This window comes from Podarcis bocagei (assembly GCF_964188305.1).
Source record: "Podarcis bocagei genome assembly, chromosome: 1".
Lineage (NCBI taxonomy): Eukaryota > Metazoa > Chordata > Lepidosauria > Squamata > Lacertidae > Podarcis > Podarcis bocagei.
In genome coordinates, this window is record NC_138125.1 from 39883350 (window position 1) to 39902931 (window position 19582).

General features: G+C 46.4%; 1 protein-coding gene and 1 long non-coding RNA gene across 3 annotated transcripts in view; one reads left to right on the top strand and one right to left on the bottom strand.

Annotated features, from left to right (window-relative positions):
* The window catches only part of LOC308596337, a 646399-nt gene that overhangs the window by 414437 nt on the left and 212380 nt on the right, over nucleotides 1–19582 (bottom strand). The gene's annotated exons all lie outside the window — the stretch shown is intronic.
* STXBP6 (syntaxin binding protein 6) overlaps nucleotides 17825–19582 on the top strand; it is a 108507-nt gene continuing 106749 nt past the window's right edge. Inside the window, exon 1 of one of the 2 annotated variants that reach the window (XM_081210501.1) lies at nucleotides 17825–18016. The gene's annotated coding sequence lies outside the window, so the exon portion shown is untranslated. Of the gene's footprint in view, nucleotides 18017–18440; nucleotides 18688–19582 lie in introns of those variants that run through there. The other variant, XM_081210502.1, reaches the window with a different exon arrangement.

Here is a 19582-nt window from a genome sequence, read left to right on the forward strand (position 1 = left end):
GCAGCCCCACTGCAGTAATCAAACTTAGAGGTTACCAGAGCACAGATGACAGAACTTAGGCTACCTCTGTCCACCTAGGGACACACAACTAGGTCACCAGCCAAAGCTGATGGAAGGCACTCTGCGCCACTGAGGCCAAAAAGTGGCCACTGCCCCCAGTGATGCTCTCTGGATCTGTACCAATATTTAGATCAGAAGACAATCTGAACTTCAGCCTCTACCAAGTAGCCGGTGGTGAGGAGCATATTCCAGTGTAAGGCAACAGAAAGCTTTTTTTAAAAAGCCACATACATTGGCTATCTATCGGCATCAGGAGTTTAAATAGTTTAGGACTTCCGGGTTGGCGCGATCTGGAAATGGCGGATTCCCTCCGAGCTGCGGAGGGAATCTGCTCAGCTGAGGACGGGTCTTGCCGCGCCGGCGACGCGGGGACCCTTAAAAACCGCAGGCGCTGAAGCCTGCGGACTGAAGACTCGGTGGGCGCCTTAAGCGCCCCCGACTCACGAAGAGCCTTTTTAAAGGCTGCGGAGAGGGTACGGAGGGTGGCGTGGCGCTGAGAGTCGATCGCTACCTCGGTTGAGCGAAGCCGCGAGCCATGACTGGAGAGCGCTGACTTCCTTCCTTGAAATTCGGACTGAAAAGAATAACCCGTGAGTAAGACGGAATTGGATTTTAAGAATATTATCCCGTGAATTTGAGACGACCGGGGTGTGTGCTAAAAGGAAGTCCGCACCCCCCCTTCTGCAGACGATCTAAAGCAACGACTTAAGAACTAAGCTGGAGAGCCTACCCTTTGTGGGGTGAGTTAAAAAAGATTTTAACTTCCAAGATTTGGCAAAAAGAAATTTTGAGCTGGAGAGTGGAGTTTTGGAAGCTTTCTTTCTGTTGTAAACAACCCCCCCTCCCGGGCCCGGGAGCGTCCTGTTTTTGAGCTTGTGGAGGAGGTGCGGAGTTTGACAGCTGTCAAAGCTGTCAAACGGACAGTTTAGAGTGGAAAAATTTGTTATTTAAGATTCCTCTGGACTAAAATGAGTTACAACTGAACTAAAATTGTTGGAAACAAAGTAATAACAATAAGTTAGAGGATTGTTGGAGAAAGATTACCAAGTAACCAGATTCCCTCTAGGGGGAACTCTGTGAAACTACAATGGCTGTGGATGGAAAGTTACTAGTGGAAATCGAAAGAATGTTTCATTTTGTGGGAATCTTACAAGAGCAGAGTCTGGCTATGAATAAACAACTTATGACCTTGACTTCTGGAACAAGCAGCTCTGCTGAATGTATTGAGGACCTGAATGAGAAAGAATCCACAGCTGAATTGGAAATGATATCAAAAGAAGTGGAAGAGACTAAACAAGAAAAAGAGGAAATAAAGTTGGAAAGCACCAACCAGGAGCTGACATCTGTGGAATATAAGCAAGGAGACTTTTGGATCATATCTACCACAAATCTGCGAAAGATGCAAAAGAAGGAGGAGGAGGCCCCGGGAGTTTATGGAATACAGGAATTTAAAATAAAGAAATATGATTGGGGCCTCCACTTTGACTTTGACTCTGAAGATGCAGGCCTTGTGGAAATTTTCCAGCAGCTGTTTCCAAATGCCCTTGTGGGAAGAGAATATGGTTGGATGGTGATAGAACTCTTTCGAGATCCGACGACCGACATAAAGGACTACCAACAAGACCGGCGGAGAGGGACTGAAAGAGACTTGAAAGCCTCGGACGTGAGGAACCCAGGCTAAGAATTGCTATTTTGGACATGTATTGGGGAAGGGACGAGAACCGGGGATGGGAGGGAGGGAAGAATAGAATTTTAAAAACACTCAAGACCTTTGGGTTTAGTTAATATGACCTTTATTTAAGACAAAATGGGAAATCGATGGAAGGGAATTTGAGTCCAACTTAGAAAAATTTATTTTTTTTATTTTTTTTTATGAAAGAAGTAATATTAAGATGGTTAAGAGGAGAAATACCAATTTGCTGACATAATTCTGGGAATTGGGATGCATGAAGGGGGGTGGGGGGAAGTCAGGGAACAAGGTTAGGAAAGTAGGATTTTCTGAAATTATACATGTTTTTGTTTTTTGTCTTTTTTGTGTGTATTTTGTCTTTATAAAAGGTGAAAAACCAATAATTTTTTTTTTAAAAAAAGGAGTTTAAATAGTTTAAGAAATGAGGCTTTAACCTGTGCTATCTTTAATTTGTTTTTAAATGCTATTGCATCTCCATGTTTGTTTGCATAGTGCTATTTTCCAAGAGCATTTAAGATAAGACAGACAAAAAAACCCCTAACTAAACCTATAAGAAATGCACATCTGATCTAAATAATAGGAAATACTTGTCCTAAATATCCTCTCTGGTTAATTTAGTGATGCTGAGTCACACTGGGGGAGGGTGGCTGCGTTATGCACAGTGTCCAAATAATCCCTTTTAAAACAAAGACCAATACATTAATTGGAAACTGCTTTGGGTACATTGTGCAATGGACCATGTAGACATTGACATGCTATTTTACCTTAATATACGACTTAGTCTTAGAGCATATTGTATCTAAGCTCATGCAATTCATTACTGCGTGGATGTCCTCTGTGCTGACTATGATTATGCCTTGTTAGAGATTTAGAGATTATATTTTTTATCTCTTCTAGTAGTCCGTTAACCCCCTTTCCCTTTGAAGCTAAAATTTGTGACTATTATCTGACATATACTGCTAGTTAACGGTAAAGGTCTTGTGAATGGAAATAGCTAAGTACTGTAATGTCCTGCTACACACCCAGCCAAGGAAGGCAAACAGTGGGTGGTTAATTCTTTATTGATAAAATCAAGCACTTAAAGCATCTCCTATAGGTTCACAGCTGTTTCTAGGCAGGGGTACCAACTTAAATAAAATATTGGAGGCCCAGGTAAGCTCCACCCTGCATAAGCGATCATAAGAGGCAGAGCATGCACACTGTTTTTAAAAAGAAACGCAATGTAAACAGTTTCTGATAACCAGTCAACCATTGTTTGCTAATAAAGTTGCTGAACATTACCAGCTCTTGGACGTTCAACGGGAGAACTTTGGGTTAGTATTTGGCATTGGCTTGAAAGGTATTCAGTGCCACTGTTGAACTGTGGTTCAACAAACCATGGTGACATGTATAAAACTAGGCATGTAAGCAATTGAGAAAAAGTTAATAGGGATGGGAGATTGGGGGCACATGGCAAATTCCCAATCCAACCATGGTTTACTGGACCAGGTATGTGATGTTTGAGCTGGGCTAGGATGCAGTAGGGACATGTGTGGCAAGACAGAACTGCCCTCCTAAACACCAGCACTGCTGCTGCTGATCTGGAGACAGCTGGGACCATGGAAAGGGTGGGGTGACATAGAAGCACTAGCCAGGAGCATCATTGCAAATCTGGCATTCCCAGTGATGTGCCAGCATGGCCCCAACCTCACCACTGCCGGCCTTTAGAAGTTTTAGTTAACAGGCTTAAATTAACCTAGCTCTTCAGTGTGGACTTTAAATTTCATAGGAAAATATTCTCTTAAAGGTCACTGAGGAAGAAAGGCAAATATAAAATGTGAGTGGCCTATCTGGAAGTATCCTGATTAAAACAAAAAGAGAGAAAAAGTGTAATTTAGGGAAATAGCTGTGCTGGATTCTCTCTGGGAGAGATTTTTCATAACTGCCTCCTTCTATCATGTCAAAAATAGTTGCGCAGAGGAAAGGTAAACATCATCATTAAAATAATGACATTGGATCCCACAGAGCAATGCCTGGCAGGATTGTGAAAATTCTTCTGGCTCTCCACATGTCCGCAGCTTTTCATTTCTAATGAAGTCTGAGCATCTCTGTGGAACTGGGTAGAACATTTATTTCATTTTATTATCTTTTTTTCCTTTTGAGAAATCAGGGGCGGCACAGCACACGGGACTTGCAAGCATCAGCTGGAAAAAGTACTGTAGCAGCTACATACAATTGAATATTTAGTTTACCAGCTCTCCCCTCCCCTAAGCTGCTGTCTTCTGTGGGGCAGATATGAACTTCTGCTTCCAGCCTGATGCCTCACAGCATGCAGGGGTGGAGCTTTTCACAACAGCTGAGGAATCTACTCAGACAGTAGCTCCAGAGTGCAATTATTTTAAGGCAACACATATACAATAAATGTGCTAGTTCTTCAGTAATTTGTGCTTTTCACAGGAAGAGGCCTCACCTATGAGGACAGAATCCTAGAGGGAGAATTAATGAGCACTGCTATAGCATCGACTGAACGTGAAAGGCAGTATCTTTCTACTACTCTTTATTATGAAAGACAGCAGGAAATGAAACTTTAAAAATGAACCTAATGTAATTTAAGAGCTAGAAGTCTTTGCAAAATCTAACTCTTAAGACAGCTACATCCAGGACTCCAGCCAGTATCAACACAAGTAAAGCCTTTAATTATGATAGGTACATGACCTTGGTGTTCCCAGCTTCAGATATTAGTAGATATGGCCTTTCTAACTGTAATGAGTTTTAAATTATTTCTCCAACCAAAAGCTGATACTAAGTTCTAGGATTTTAACTGTGCAACACGATTTCCTCTTATTTCCACTGAGCAGGGTGGTTCGTTTTGTTCCCCCCTCCTCAAAATGTGATAAGAGCAGTGCTCCTTTTCTAGAAAAAGATGTGCTGGAGCTCACCATGAACTTTTCCCTTGTTCTCTTAGAAGAGCAAGGGTGCACACCTGAGAGGTGAGCTCCAGCCAGAGGCACTGACTTTGACCCCAGACTGGGGGTTCCCAGTGTGTGTGCTGGCGCCATAACAGCATGAAGCCACACCCATGGCTACAGTGGGACCCTGAGGAGGAAACTGAGCTGGGGCCCGCGTGCTCTGCTGAAGCGCGAGAAGTAAGGCGACGGTTGGCGGGTGACACATGGCGGTGAGGGGGGTGCAGAGGCCGGGCACCCAAAGCAAAAATTTTGTGTTTGCCTGGGCCTCCTGGGGTTGGCCCCATTGGCTCCAGCTGAAAAAAATCCCCGGCTGTGATCAATTCTGAAAAAGAAAATATATATTTATTACAATAAATATTTCCAATGCTACACCATCACTCATCCAGATAGAGCTGCAAACTTCTATAACTCTTACTGTCAGGCATCTGACAGTCTCTGCAGGCAGGGTAAAGATACAGTCTTCAAAGAATGTCTGTAAGCCCCATGCCTTGCGATTCTGGGAGGGCTTCAGATGAAGTTGGACGATGTGAGATGTATTATGGTGTTATTCTTTACATGGTGATATCGATAGTTAGTTAGCCAAGAGTCCGCTGCATCAGATTATTTATTTATTGGCTTTCCACCCCTTCCATTCAACAGACTTCCAGGGCACCTTTCAAAGAAGCAAAAACTGCAGTAAAAGCAATTTAAAACAAAACATTAGAAGCAACAAAGGTTTAGAACAGAAGCATAAAAGCAATAAGCAAAGATAAAAACAAATTCAAAGCGGCATGAAAGCAATTAACAAAAAAACAAAAACAAACAGCAAACAAACAAAACAAATCGAGCCAGAAAAAAAAGAATATTTTCGCCTGGCCCAAAATATAATAGTAGGGCCCCAAAAATGTAATAGTAGGCGTAAGGTAAGCCTTCTTGGCAGCCGTCACTAATAAGGGCCTGAACTGCACATCATGGTTGAGTGGACATCTGTCATGGATGCTTTAGTTGAGATTCTTGCATTGTAGGGGGTTGAACTAGATCACCCTTGTGATCTACAATTCTATGACTCTATGTACAGGAAAGCATATGTGGAAACAGGCAGTTCTTCGAGTTCCCTAATCAGAGGCATTTCTAGGCACTAAAGGGACTTGGGGCACAGATCCAAATTCACATTTGAGAATTTCTATATAGAATTGCCTCTGGGCAAATTACCGTATTTTTGCCCTATAGGACGCACTTTTCCCCCTCCAAAAATGAAGGGGAAATCTGGGTGCGTCCTATGGGGCGAATGCAGGCTTTTGCTGAAGCTTGGAGAGCTTGCGCACCGACCCCTCTCGCTCTCCAGGCTTCGGGAACACATCCGCAGCCTAGGCAGCCCTGCGGGAGGTCCCGCAGGGATGTCTAGGCTGCGGATAGCAGCCTGCCGCCCAGAGCAAGGGGCGCCCTGAAGCAGAGCGCCCCTCGTGCCGGGCAGACATCCGCAGCGTGGGGAGCCCTGCAGGAGTTCCCCACAAGGCTCCCCACGCTGCGGATAGCAGCCTGCCGCCCAGCGCGAGGGGTGCCCTGAAGCAGAGTGCCCCTCGCGCCGGGCAGACATCCGCAGCGTGGGGAGCCTTGCAGGAGTTCCCCGCAAGGCTCCCCACGCTGCGGATAGCAGCCTGCCGCCCGGCGGGCGGGGCGCCCTGATGCAGAGCGCCGGGCAGACATCGGCCAGCCCCACAAGCTCGGGGAACAGCAGGGAGGCGCAGCGCCGCCATCCCGCTGTTCCTCGACCTGGTTCGGTTTCCCCGACCTGCTTTTGGGGGGGAAATAAAGGGGGGAAATTCCTTTATTTCCCCCCCCCAAAAAAACTCGGTGCGTCCTATGGGACGGAGCGTCCTATGGGACGAAAAATACGGTAAGCTGGAAGACAGCTCACAAATAAGCAACAACCAAGTTTTTAAAATAAAGGGAAATGAGCAGGAGATCCTAGGCACCCCATAAAAATGCTCTGATATTGTTGTGCAGGTCGGCTCCACAACACCACCAATGGGCAGGGACAGAGGAAGGGGTTTGTGGTGAGGGCAGGCCGCCCTGGGTGTCACCACCGAGGGGGGGTGACAAAATGCTGGGCAGCACTCACTGCAGGGCCTGCAGTGCACCCGAGCCACGCGTCTCTCCTGGGAGTGACTTCGTGGCTTGGGCACCCGCAGGCTCCGGGCTGCCCCAAACGGCCCACCTACCGCCTCCCCCTCAGCTGTGGGGTGGCTGAGTGGGAGGAGGCATGCAGACTCCTCGGAGGCCCCATGGAGCATCCTGCCCAGGCTGGCCCCGCCACCAGCTAGCCCCGCCCATGGGCACAGGGCACGCATGCCGCCCCAGGCGTCCGATTGGCTTGCTCCACCACTGCCAATGGAGGTGCTATTGGTAAATAATAGGTACACACGTCCAACCCCTTTAAATTTTGTCACATAACTATTATTGCCTGGCCTGATTTGAAGCACCTCAGAGCTTAACACTATATGCAGGACAGAGCAACAGTCAGTGAAAGGGCAGTTAGATGCTTGGAGCATGGGCTTAAGCGACAACTATGACATGACTATTCCTCTTATCTAGCTTTGTTAAAATTATTCCTGAGAATTTTAAAGCACTGCACATTCTTTCTTTGTTTGGAATTGTGGTCTCTCCCCCTTTCTTTCTTTCTTGCTTGCTTATTTATTTATTCATTTATTTTCTTTTGTTTAAGGCATTTATATACCACTCAATCATTATTTGGACCAAACTGTATTACGGGAAACAGTAGGCCTAAAGTGTCCCTATCTATTGCTGTCCGACCTGATTTAAGTTTTTCCTTTAGCTCGTAATGATTACATTCTAAGTAGCCTTGTAAAAACCTTACATAACGCAGTAAAGTCAAAATGCCAGACTTAGAAGGTGTGCTTTTAAATACATAATAATGAATAATAAATCACAGGTTTTTGAAAGGTGGCAGCATTTCTGATATACATCAAGGCTCTTGCTGTTCTTATTTCCATTTGGAATTATCATTTTTCTATTTCCTTGGGAGTGAATGCTTTGATAATCTTGAAATGATCTGAAAGAGAGAGAAACTTTATTCTAGATATTAGACAATCAATTAATGTTTTTCTTTGCCCAAAGCTCTGTAGTACACTGAAGTTTTTACCCTACTGTTTACAAGCAGGGATGTTGTTAGTAACTTAGTAACTTAAATTGTTGTAGTCCATTGCACTACATACACAACAGTAAATCACACCACAAACTATATAGGCTGGTGGGAGGGATCAGTCTACAGTGAATGTGGGTTCTTTGGCCCTCCAAGTGATCTTCAAGCACAAGCCTAACTTAAGTCAAAAGGGCCAGCAGGGTGGAATTTACATTTATCAGGGTCAGGTACTTCCATTCAGCCAGTCATTTGCAATTAGCCTCTCCATGTGGCTAATATAATAATTACTGGATAGTAATTAACAGCAAGGCATGCCAGACAAATGACACATAATTTTATGTTGTGGTTCTCTTGCTTTATTAAAGCACCACACTAGAATTTATGTGGTCTGCTCAGGTCTGCGTTTATTACTCAGCACACCAAATGCAGCCTACTAGCCGTGGATTGTGGCCTTTCAAGCACTTGGTAACCCCTCATCTTCCTGCAGTATTAGGCAGGCAGCAAAATCAACTTTAAATCCAAGATGGGCCTCCACTCAAAACATGGCTGGTGCACTGCCTTCCATTTGTTGGGTTAGAAGCGGTGCTTTTTTCTGGGGGGGGGGACGCAGAGGTACGCATACCCCTAAACATTTTGTGAATCTAGGTTTGGCCTCATTGAGGGGCAGTATTTCAATATGAGCAGGAAAATGAGAGTACCCCTAAACATTTTTTTTTTTTTACAAAACAAAGCACTGGTTAGACATCATGGTTCAGGCTATAAACAGGATTGTACTGGCAACTGATGATGTGCATAAAATCACAACCATGATTTCTGAATTTGTTACACAATCTGAAGTACGATCTGGCTGCTAGCTAAGCCAGGTTTTCCAACAGCTAATAAAATTACTTTGAAATATCCTATTTTTGGCAAACTGCCACAATTTACCAGATTTCATATACCTCTCCAAATCTTATTTCTCCTCCTCCTCCTCCAGATTTTTAAGTAAGAATCATAGAATTGGAGAGTTGAAAGGGACCCTGAGGGTAATCTAATTCAACCCCCTGCAATGAAGGAATATGCAGGTGGCCAGTATGGGGATCAAACCCACGACCTTGGCGTTATCAGCACCGTGCTCTAACCAGCTGAGCTAACTGAGTCAAATGACTCTGGTTTCCCACAACCCAGAAGTCTATTGTATTACAATATGCCAGCTGTTTTACAGGGTTACACCAATGTTAAAACTACAGTGAGTGATACACTGGACACATTTTGAGACTGGCCATCAACCTGAATGGAAGGGGAATTAGACAAATTCATAGAAGACTAAGGTCATTGGTGGGTACTAGTCATGATGACCATATTACCTCCACTATCAAAGGAACAGCAGCAAAAGAATGCTAGTGCCCTGCTTGTGATTATCCGTTGTGGGAAACAGGATGCTGGACTCTAGTCGGTATAATACTGCAATGTTGTTCTTGTGCTCTTTAATTTGCATCCAATATTCAGATTGCTGCTGGGGCATCTCCAGTTAATTCCATTTAAATTTGACTTAGTGCAGTTCTTTGACGTTTTGGCGCTAGAAAAATACTTGCTCTGATTATAAGGGAAGTCCCTGCTGCTGACTATACCCCATCTTTATCTTATCGTGACATGAAGGCTGGGAGGAATGTAGTTCTCTCTAAATGAGGGAACTAGGCAGTGGGATGGTGAGAGAAAGGCTGTCTATTTCATGCACCCTTCATTCTGGAGGCGGTTGGAGGACGGATGGTGGCTAACAGATTGGGATTGAATCCTGACAAGACAGAAGTACTGTTTTTTGGGGGACAGGGGGTGGGCGGGTATGGAGGGCTCCCTGTTCCTGAATGGGGTAACAGTGCCCCGGAAGGACTAGGTGTGCAGCCTGGGAGTCATTTTGGGCTCACAGGTGTCCAGAGAGGTGCAGGTAAATTCTGTCTCCAGGGCAGATGTCTACCAGCTCCATCTGGTACTCAGGCTGAGATCCTACCTGCTTGGAGATTGTCTCGCCGGAGTGGTGCATTCTCTGGTTATCTCCTGCATGGCCTACTGCAAAGTGCTCTATGTGGGGCTACCTTTGAAGGTGACCTAGAAACTATAACTAATCCAGAATGCAGCAGCTAGACTGGTGAGTGGGAGCGGCTGCCGAGACCACATAACACCGGTCTTGAAAGACCTACACTGGCTCCCTGTACATTTCCAGGCACAATTCAAAGTGTTGGTGCCAACCTTTAAAGCCCTAAACGGCCTCAGCCCAGTATATCTAAAGGAGCATCTCCTCCCCCATTGTTCAGCCCAGACACTGAGGTCCAGCTCCAAGGGCCTTTTAGTGGTTCCCTCACTGTGAGACGCGAGGTTACTGGGAACCAGGCAGAGAGCCTTCTCGGTAGTGGCGCCCGCCCTGTGGAACACCCTCCCATCAGATGTCAAGGAAATAAACAACTATCTGACTTCTAGAAGACATCTGTACTTGTCAGGAATCTAAACCATGCAGGAAGCCTGCATGACTGAAGCAGGGTGCACACTTTTCACCCTTCACTGTGGAGGCCAGCAGGAATGCGACAGAAGGCGGGACCAGCAAGTGATTCCCTACTCACAATTCTGCATAGAGCTCCCATCAATCTACTCTCTTCCTTTTGAACATACCTTTAAACATTCACTCTCTGAACCCGGAAAGAGCACACTTGTCCTGTTCACCCAAATAGTACCACACTGGAGGATCAAGGCTGCAGCCTTGTGTGAGGGCATTGATACACACGTCAGTTTAAAAAAACACCCCAAACCCAAGCTTGTCCTGAAGTGTATCTTTGGTAATAGTTGTGCATTATTACACCAAAAGGGGCAAAAGGCATGGTCCCCCTCTTCAGATCTAATGTAAAGGTTTTGGAAAGCACTGCCATATTGGCTTGGACATTTAAGATTACCGGTACCTGTGTATGGGTGTTACCCCCCTTACAAATAGACTCCTGGCTGTCATGGTTCTCTAGCCATATTTTGTCTGCTGCATGTAGAAATACCAAGAATACTGCTTTCCCCAGCATTAAGCCTTCATCTAGGAAAACACTGAACATACTGGATTAGGTACCCCACCACAGCTGCCAAAGTTCCAAGAGACAGGACAGGGAAAAACCAAGACACAATAAATAGGTGGAGAATTGTCTTGAATAGTGCTTTCTTTTATACTCTGTGGGTAGTTCCAAGGAATGCAATCAAGTATAAAAACGGTGTCCTTGGTATATTAAGATTCTTGCTGATACTGGAATCTACTGAAGTGTCTGTCTTCTATTTTATGATGCTGTCAGACCAGATTTCCTTGACTGAATAGCAGTCTTGTTTTACATGGCTGCTTATTTGCTACTGACTCTGATATAAAATTGCACAACAAAGAACATGCTATGCTCTCTGCAGCACTATCATTTGTTTGTGGATATGCCTTCTCTGAAAAGTCACAAGCCCACTGTGAAAAAAGAAAAGAAAACGAAACTCCCGTGAACCTGAAAGAATGATGTAAGAGCTGAAGTAAATTTGCACAGCAAACATCATTTTCATTATGGGCGTTGCCCTTTATCCAATAAATTTATTACCATTTGTGGGGATATGTGAAACAGCCCAAGTTAAGCATGTTTACAATACAGTTTGGTGACCCACATCTATTTGAAAGTATATGCTACTGAGTTCAGTGGCACTTAATCCTAGGTTAATGAGTATAGAATTGCAGCTTTAGATACGTGCATGCCTAAATTTGGGTGGATCATGCCTAAAAATATATATTACACAGTAAAAGAGGAAAGTTTAAATTAAGTGTTTGAATCAGATTGTGTTGTGACATTTTTAGTGTGATCTTTTTATTGTGATGTCCAGTATGTATTTCAGTTTAGTTTTTTAAATCTGGTGAGTTCAGGACCTGCCCTGAACTCCTGGAATAAAAATCCAAAGCAAGAAACATTCATTGCTTAAGCTTGCTTTGTCAGGTGATCTACCAATGAAGAAACTTTGTCAGGTGATCTACCAATGAAGAAACTTTGGTGGACAAAGAGCAAACTATAAAGTGATATAGCCCTTCACAACTTGGTAGTTGTTCTGCCATCTTAAGGGTGCAATGTGAAAAAATTAGTACAGGCATTTCCCCCCCCCCCCCCATTTTAACAAAATTTATATAGTTCTTGTCTGTAAGAAAACCTCAAAACAGTTTACAAAAATATAATCACTTTGAATGTTTTTTAATGCTGCCGTTTGCAACTCTAACACTGTTAGGTACTTCTTATCACTGCAGCAATTTTTCTATACTAAGTTCTGAATGGTTGCTTTTTGAATGCAATTTCAGTATTTTAATAAGACTACAGTGGTACCTCGGGTTAAGTACTTAATTCGTTCCGGAGGTCTGTTCTTAACCTGAAACTGTTCTTAACCTGAAGCACCACTTTAGCTAATGGGGCCTCCTGCTGCTGCCGCACCGCCGGAACCCAATTTCTGTTCTTATTCTGAAGCAAAGTTCTTCACCTGAAGCACTATTTCTGGGTTAGCGGAGTGTGTAACCTGAAGCATATGTAACCTGAAGCGTATGTACCAGTGTATGATAAAAAAAAAATCTGCCTCCTCTTCCCTTTATTGCACCATCAAAACCAATTACGTACATATTGAGGTTAACTGTCCTAAAAAAAACACAGTCCAAATTATCAAATACTAACCTCAGTTACGAAATTCAGTAGCCAGATTAGTCAGTTTAGTGTGTTTGTAACCCTGAGAGTGAACAACCTGCCTTACCTTGTACTTATGTCCTTATCTGTAAATTATGCTTCCTTACCATATAGGAGAGTTAAGAGATAAACACTTTCCCCTTTTATTCTAAAAGCAGCTTTAGAACAGTTCTTTTAGAAGAGAGCAGTGTACACAGAATATAGCACTTTGGATAAAGGTGGATGGCTCTATGGAGCTTCCAAAAATTTATGTATAGGGCTGGTTTGTAAAGACCTGTACACTACAACTGAATTCCATTAACTTCAGCAGAGTCTAGATTTCACCATGAAAGAGCAAAGATATTCATACAACTAAATATGCAAGAGCAGGCCATGGGCATGGGCTAAACTGTAGCAGGGAAACTATAGAATATATGCATATGATTGCATATGTTCATCTGCAGTGTTTTCACTGGTCAACTTTTTATCAAAAGGACAGGCTAATTCCCTACATATACATGAGCCACATTGAAAACAACTGGGACGCGGAAAGTGAAGTGTCATCAGCCTCTGAAAGATCAACTATTTAGCTACCATCATATTGCGTAATAGCCATCTTTTAAACCTTATTGTATAGGAAGCACATTAAACCACTATGTGCTGTGAAATATCAGACAACCTTCCAAAATCAAAACATTAACCTGAAATTTTTGCTTTTTTAAATCTGATCTTTTAACATGAAACAAGGAGCCTGATCACAAGCAGCAGAGTTTGGCATACTTAAGAACTTGGACTGCAAACCCATCACAGAATTCAATGGGGCATACTGTACTCCTGAGTAAGCGTAGGCACAGGCTGCGCTGATGCCATTTGAAGTTCAGCAGGAAAGGACCTACTCTGTGGTGGTGCCCTGACTGCAGAATGCTCTCGTCAGATGTTCCTTCCATGTCCAACGCTACCCTCCACTACCCAAAGTGCGAGTGATGAGGCAGTGAGAGGGCTAAGGCAGCTGTCTGCAACTCTGCCTTCTCCGTGAGCCTATCCAGAAAGTATGACAAAGATATGGAAATAGGAGCAACATTGCCATCTCTTACTTGCATGGCTCCCATTCCCACCTAGCAGAGCCCAGGGGAGGTGGTACAGTCATATATATATGACTGTACCACAGTCATATATATATATGACTGTATATAATAATAATAATAATAATAATTTATTATTTATACCCCGCCCATCTGGCTGGGCCTCCCCAGCCACTCTGGGCGGCTTCCATAAAAACCAAAAATACAGTAAAATGTCACACGTTAAAAACTTCCCTGAACAGGGCTGCCTTAAGATGTCTCCTGAATGTCAGATAGTTGTTTATCGCTTTGACATCTGCTGGAAGGGCGTTCCACAGGGCGGGCGCCACTACCGAGAAGGCCCTCTGCCTGGTTCCCTGTAGCTTTGCTTCTCGCAGTGAGGGAACCGCCAGAAGGCCCTCGGCGCTGGACCTCAGCGTCCGGGCAGACTGATGGGGGTGGAGACGCTCCTTCAGGTATACTGGACCGAGGCCGTTTAGGGCTTTAAAGGTCAGCACCAACACTTTGAATTGTGCTCGGAAACGTACTGGGAGCCAATGCAGGTCTTTCAAGACCGGTGTTATATGGTCTCGGCGGCCGCTCCCAGTCACCAGTCTAGCTGCCGCATTCTGGATTAGTTGTAGTTTCCGCGTCACCTTCAAAGGTAGCCCCACGTAGAGCGCATTGCAGTAGTCCAAGCGGGAGATAACCAGAGCATGCACCACTCTGGCGAGACAGTCCGCAGGCAGATAGGGTCTCAGCCTACGTACCAGATGGAGCTGGTAAACAGCTGCCCTGGACACAGATTTGACCTGTGCCTCCATGGACAGCTGTGAGTCCAAAATGACTCCCAGGCTGCGCACCTGGTCCTTCAGGGGCACAGTTACCCCATTCAGGACCAGGGAATCCTCCACACCTGCCCGCCTCCTGTCCCCCAAAAACAGTACTTCTGTCTTGTCAGGATTCAACCTCAATCTGTTAGCCGCCATCCATCCTCCAACCGCCTCCAGACACTCACACAGGACCTTCACCGCCTTCACTGGTTCTGATTTAAAAGAGAGGTAGAGCTGGGTGTCATCCGCATACTGATGAACACCCAGCCCAAACCTCCTGATGATCTCTCCCAGCGGCTTCATATAGATGTTAAAAAGCATGGGGGAGAGGACAGAACCCTGAGGCACCCCACAAGTGAGGGCCCAAGGGTCTGAACACTCATCCCCCACCACCACTTTCTGAACACGGCCCAGGAGGAAGGAGCGGAACCACTGTATAACAGTGCCCCCAGCTCCCAGCCCCTTTGGCTCAGGTATGTTGACGACACCTTTGTAATTTGGCCACACGGGAAGAAAAAACTAGATAGCTTCCTCACACATCTCAACAGCCTACACCCCAAAATACAATTCACTATGGAAATAGAAGCCAACAACCAACTTCCCTTCCTTGACGTCCTAATCTACAAAAAACCTGATGGCTCCCTAGGACACACTATCTACCGGAAAAAAACACACACCAACCGCTACTTACATGCACAATCACACCACCACCCTGCACAAATAAACTCCGTAGCCAAGACTCTCATCTCCAGAACCAAACGCCTGGCTGACAAAGACCACTTGACAACTGAGTTACAGAATCTTTCAAATGTGTTAATCGCCAACGGATACCAGCAAAACAGGGTTACGAAGCTAATCCAAAAAGAAACACCCCCCAAAAACCAAGACACAGAAGAAAACAATGGCATGGCCCTCCTTCCTTATATCAAGGGCACTACAGATAAAATTAGCAAAATCCTCCATAAACACAATATCAAAACAGCCTTTTGCACCAACCAAAAAATAGCCAATATCCTCAGAAACCCCAAAGATAAAATCCAGTTAGAAAACCAAGGGGTCTATGAAATACCCTGCAAAGTCTGCCCAGCCACGTACATTGGACAAACAAACAGACGAATAAATGCACGTATCGCAGAACACAAGAATGCCGTCAAAAAAGAAGAAAAAACTTCCTCTCTTTACCAACACATGAAAGAAACAGGACACGAAATTAATTTTTCAGATTCCAAATTGCTCTTTAACATGGAACACCACCACAAGAGAATAATCATGGAAGCCATCGAGATAGAGAAACACCCTCACAACATGAACAAGCGTGACGATACGTCCCGCCTGCCAGACATCTGGAAAATAGCCCTCCCCACAAAAACCGACACCAGAACCAGAGGCACACAGAACGCCATCTCCAATCAACCACACCAGACCCAAACCCAGACCCTCTCCACAGATAAATTACAGACACCATCCAGTAGCCAAACCATAGTGGCACCTCCGGATGCTGCACCCCCCTGCAATCCCTACACAGATCTGGCTGGCACAGGGCACAAAACCACAGCTCGCCCCTATACACGAAGCCAAGCCAGAGCACAACTAAGTGCAGTACAGCCATCTTCTCAGAAAAAACTCTTCACTAGCTCAAGAGGTCAAGACACGAAAGCTTTAGCAACTAATCCACACCTAACGACCCTCCTAAGTGGTACTCAGAATATCACTCAAGAAATCACTCAAGATATCCCTCAAGTAATTAATGAACAAAAGAAGAAAAGACACACTAACCTGGGAACTTCCTCTCTGCCCAGAACGTTGGAGGCTATACACCACACCCCCTCAACAGTATTTATAGGAACTCAAACACTGAGATCCTGCTCTGTTCCAGTAACAAGAAGCCGAAAGCACCAGCCTGAAGATGACGAGTGAGACCTCGTCGAAACGTCGCCTAGACACCCCAACTCTTACACGGGAAGACACCCGAAGACACCAAAACCTGCATATATATATATATATATATATATATATATATATGGCTTCCCAGCGGTCTCTTCCCAGCAACTTCCCAGCCTCAGTTCAAGGTCTTAAGAAGTAATGATGCCACTCTGTTTTGTTTTAGTCAAGGACGGGGGTGGCAGTGGTGGCAGGTTGTGTCCGACACACATCAAGGGGGAGCTCAGTGCCACGCATGGTATGTTACACACATGCATGGCGGTGGACGGGGTGCAGAGGCTGCTCGATGGGGATCTTGGGGGGGTGCACCTGGGGCAACAGCCCTCCTCGCGCCCTCCATGCTAAGCCACTGGGGCGATGTGGAGGGCTGGCTAGCCCACGAGGCACCTGTTAGAGAGCTCTTGTGAGATCTCGTTGTCACTGCTTCGCCTTGCTTCTCCAGTGATGTGGAAGGGGGCACCCACAGTTTTCTGGCACCACTGTGGGTGCCTCCTGCCACCAGAGAAGCGAGAAGCAGCTGCGTTTGACAGGACCGGTGGTCTGGAAACTAAGCCTTATGCGGAGCGCTTGAAGGAGCTGGGTATGTTTAGCCTGGAAAAGTGGAGACTGAGAGAAGATATGTAAGCCGTCTTCAAGTATCTTAAGGACTGTCACATGGAAGAGAGAAGAAGCTTGTTTTCTCCTGCTCTGGAGGGTAGGACTCGAACCAATGGCTTCGAGTTGCAAGAAAGGAGATTCTGACTAAACATTCAGAAAAACTTTCTGGCAGTAAGAGCTGTTCAGCAGTGGAACACTCACGAGAGTTGATGGGCTCGCATTCCTTGGAGGTTTTTAAGCAGAAGTTGGATGACCACCTGTCATAGAAGCTTCAGCTGAGATTCCTGCACTGCAGGGGGTTGGACTAGATGACCCTTCCAACTCTTAAGACTCTTTTGCCTCAGGTGGCGGAATGTGTTGGGCCCCCCCTGACCAGAACCAAAAACCAGAAGTATTGTTTTGGGTGACATTCCTCTGTTCTCCTATTTCCTTCCTCCTCTTCCTGTACCTATTTCTCTTAACCCTTTTCCTTCTTCTGTTCCTTTTCCCCCGCCATCCCCTTGCTCAATCCTTTCCCCCCTCCAAAATTTTTGCTCCCAGAGCTGAACTCCCAAGTGTTCCTTCCTGGGCAGGAAGCCCGCCTACCTACCTACTTACCTGCCGACTACTTCTGCAGGGCGCTTCCCTCACCTGAACTCCAGCCGGCGACGTGGTCACATGGGCCCGGCCGAGAAGGCGGGCGGGCGCGTTGCATTTAGGAGCAGCAAGGCTCCGAGCCGCCCTCTCGCCATTGGCCCCTGCCCGGGCACGTGGCGCTCCCCTCCCGCCTCTGGCTCACAGCTGGGTGGCCTCGCCGCCGCCGCCGCGCTGCTCCTGGCGGCGAAGCAAAGCAGCGGGGAGAGCCGCTCCAGTGAAGAGCCTGACGGGGCAGCAGGAGCCGGAGAGTTTGTGTTGCCCGCGCGCCGTCGTTCCCCGCGAGGAGCCTGAGTGCGCGGCAGCGGGGCGCCTCGCCTGTAGCTTCGCCCGGCAGCTCCCAGCCAGCGCTGGAGCCCTTTCGCGTTCCCACCCCGCGCTTAGAAAAAGCCAAGCCGGGGAAGAAGGCGGCTTGAAGGACCGGGCAGCGGCGGGAAGGTAGGTCCCAGTCAGTGCAGGGGGCTGCAACCTCCAGCTGCCTTCTCCTTCTCTTTCTGCTTCTCCTCAGGCGCAGCAGGGGCCGCCCTGCCTTGGCCGCCTGCCGCAGTAGTTCTTCGGAGCGTCCCTCGCGCTTTTCCCGCGTCGAAGTTGTGGGTCGCTTCGGAAGAACGGCAGCGGAGAGGAGCTGGCCGCCGGGGAGAGGCGCCGCGCCGCGCCCCTTCCTGCCGCTTCTCCCTTCGCCTTCTGGAGCCCAGTTAACCATAAGCCCGAAGAGGAGGTGGACTCTCCATTGGGCGCTGCCGGGCAGGAGCGCCTTGCGTCCGGCTCTGGTGGTGCTGGAGGAGGCTCGCCCCGTCCAGCCTCCTCTCTTTGCGCCATGAGGCGAGAGAGAGAGAGAGAGAGAGAGAGACTTGCTTGGGATGGTTCGGCTTTATACAGCTGGAAGCGTGCTTTGCGGGTGGGGTGCGTGCGCCTAAAATGGTCCCGCTGGCGCGATTTCGTGGGCGAGGTTTGGATCAGGATCGAGACACGCATTCCAGAGCTTTTCAGGCTGTAGTAGTTGTTGTTGGGTGTGTGTATCTGCTGTCAGAAAAAGAAATGAAAAGTTCGGCGGGCTGGCCGAGTTTCCCAGCGGCTTCTAGGGTCGTTGGAAAGGGTTTCGCTTCCTGGTGCGTAAAACCGGGGGGGGGGGGTGGAAGGGCGGGAGGGAACTCGAACCCGGGAGATCGAGGCTGGCCCGGCTCCATTTTCCTGGGGCCAAATCGGCGAGGCTTTCGTCTGGAATCCGGCCACTCTGTTCATTCCTGGCCGGAGGGGGTGTGCCGCTGGAGCCAAAGGTGCACAGAGCAGGCTTCTTAACCCTTTCCTAATCCTTGCTCAGTTAAGCAGAAAGTTGCTGGGGTTGGGGAGCTTGCCCGTGGGAGCGTTACTCAACTCTTGGAAGAAGTTGCATTTCGTTTTGGTCGACTTCCCCCGCATATGTTTTGTCCCTCCACAGTCGAATGCATTAGTCAGATGCTGGACTTGCAGCTTAGAAGACAGTTGGGAATTGGTCCAAGAAATTCTTATGCAGTGTAGAAATGGATGCTCTCCCCCAGTGCTTAGATTATTCGATGTTTTGCTCCTTGCTTTCAAGCCAAAGATGCTGAGGACGTTTGTAAGCAATCAAGTAGATACGCTGGGGTCTAAATATACAGATCGCCTGATGCTGGTCATCTTAAATCCCACAGAGTTCATCTTGTGTTTAGGATTGTAGCTCTGTAGGATATATTGACTGAAGCTGATAATGTTACCACACTTAATATTTTTTCATTGCATGTGCTTTGAATAACACAGCTACAAATCCAGCATGGATATTTTTTAAGAGCTAAAGAGTATGCTTAAAGTGGAGCAAAAGTCTATGCCTTAGCTAAACATACATTTAATTAAAACATACACAAACCTTCATTTATCTCTCACCCTCTTCCATTAAAAACAAAATTTTCTTCATGTATATCTCTCTGACTTCTTATACCATCCGTTTATTTTTGAGAACCAAGCAAGTTGCTGTCATTTTTTTTAGCT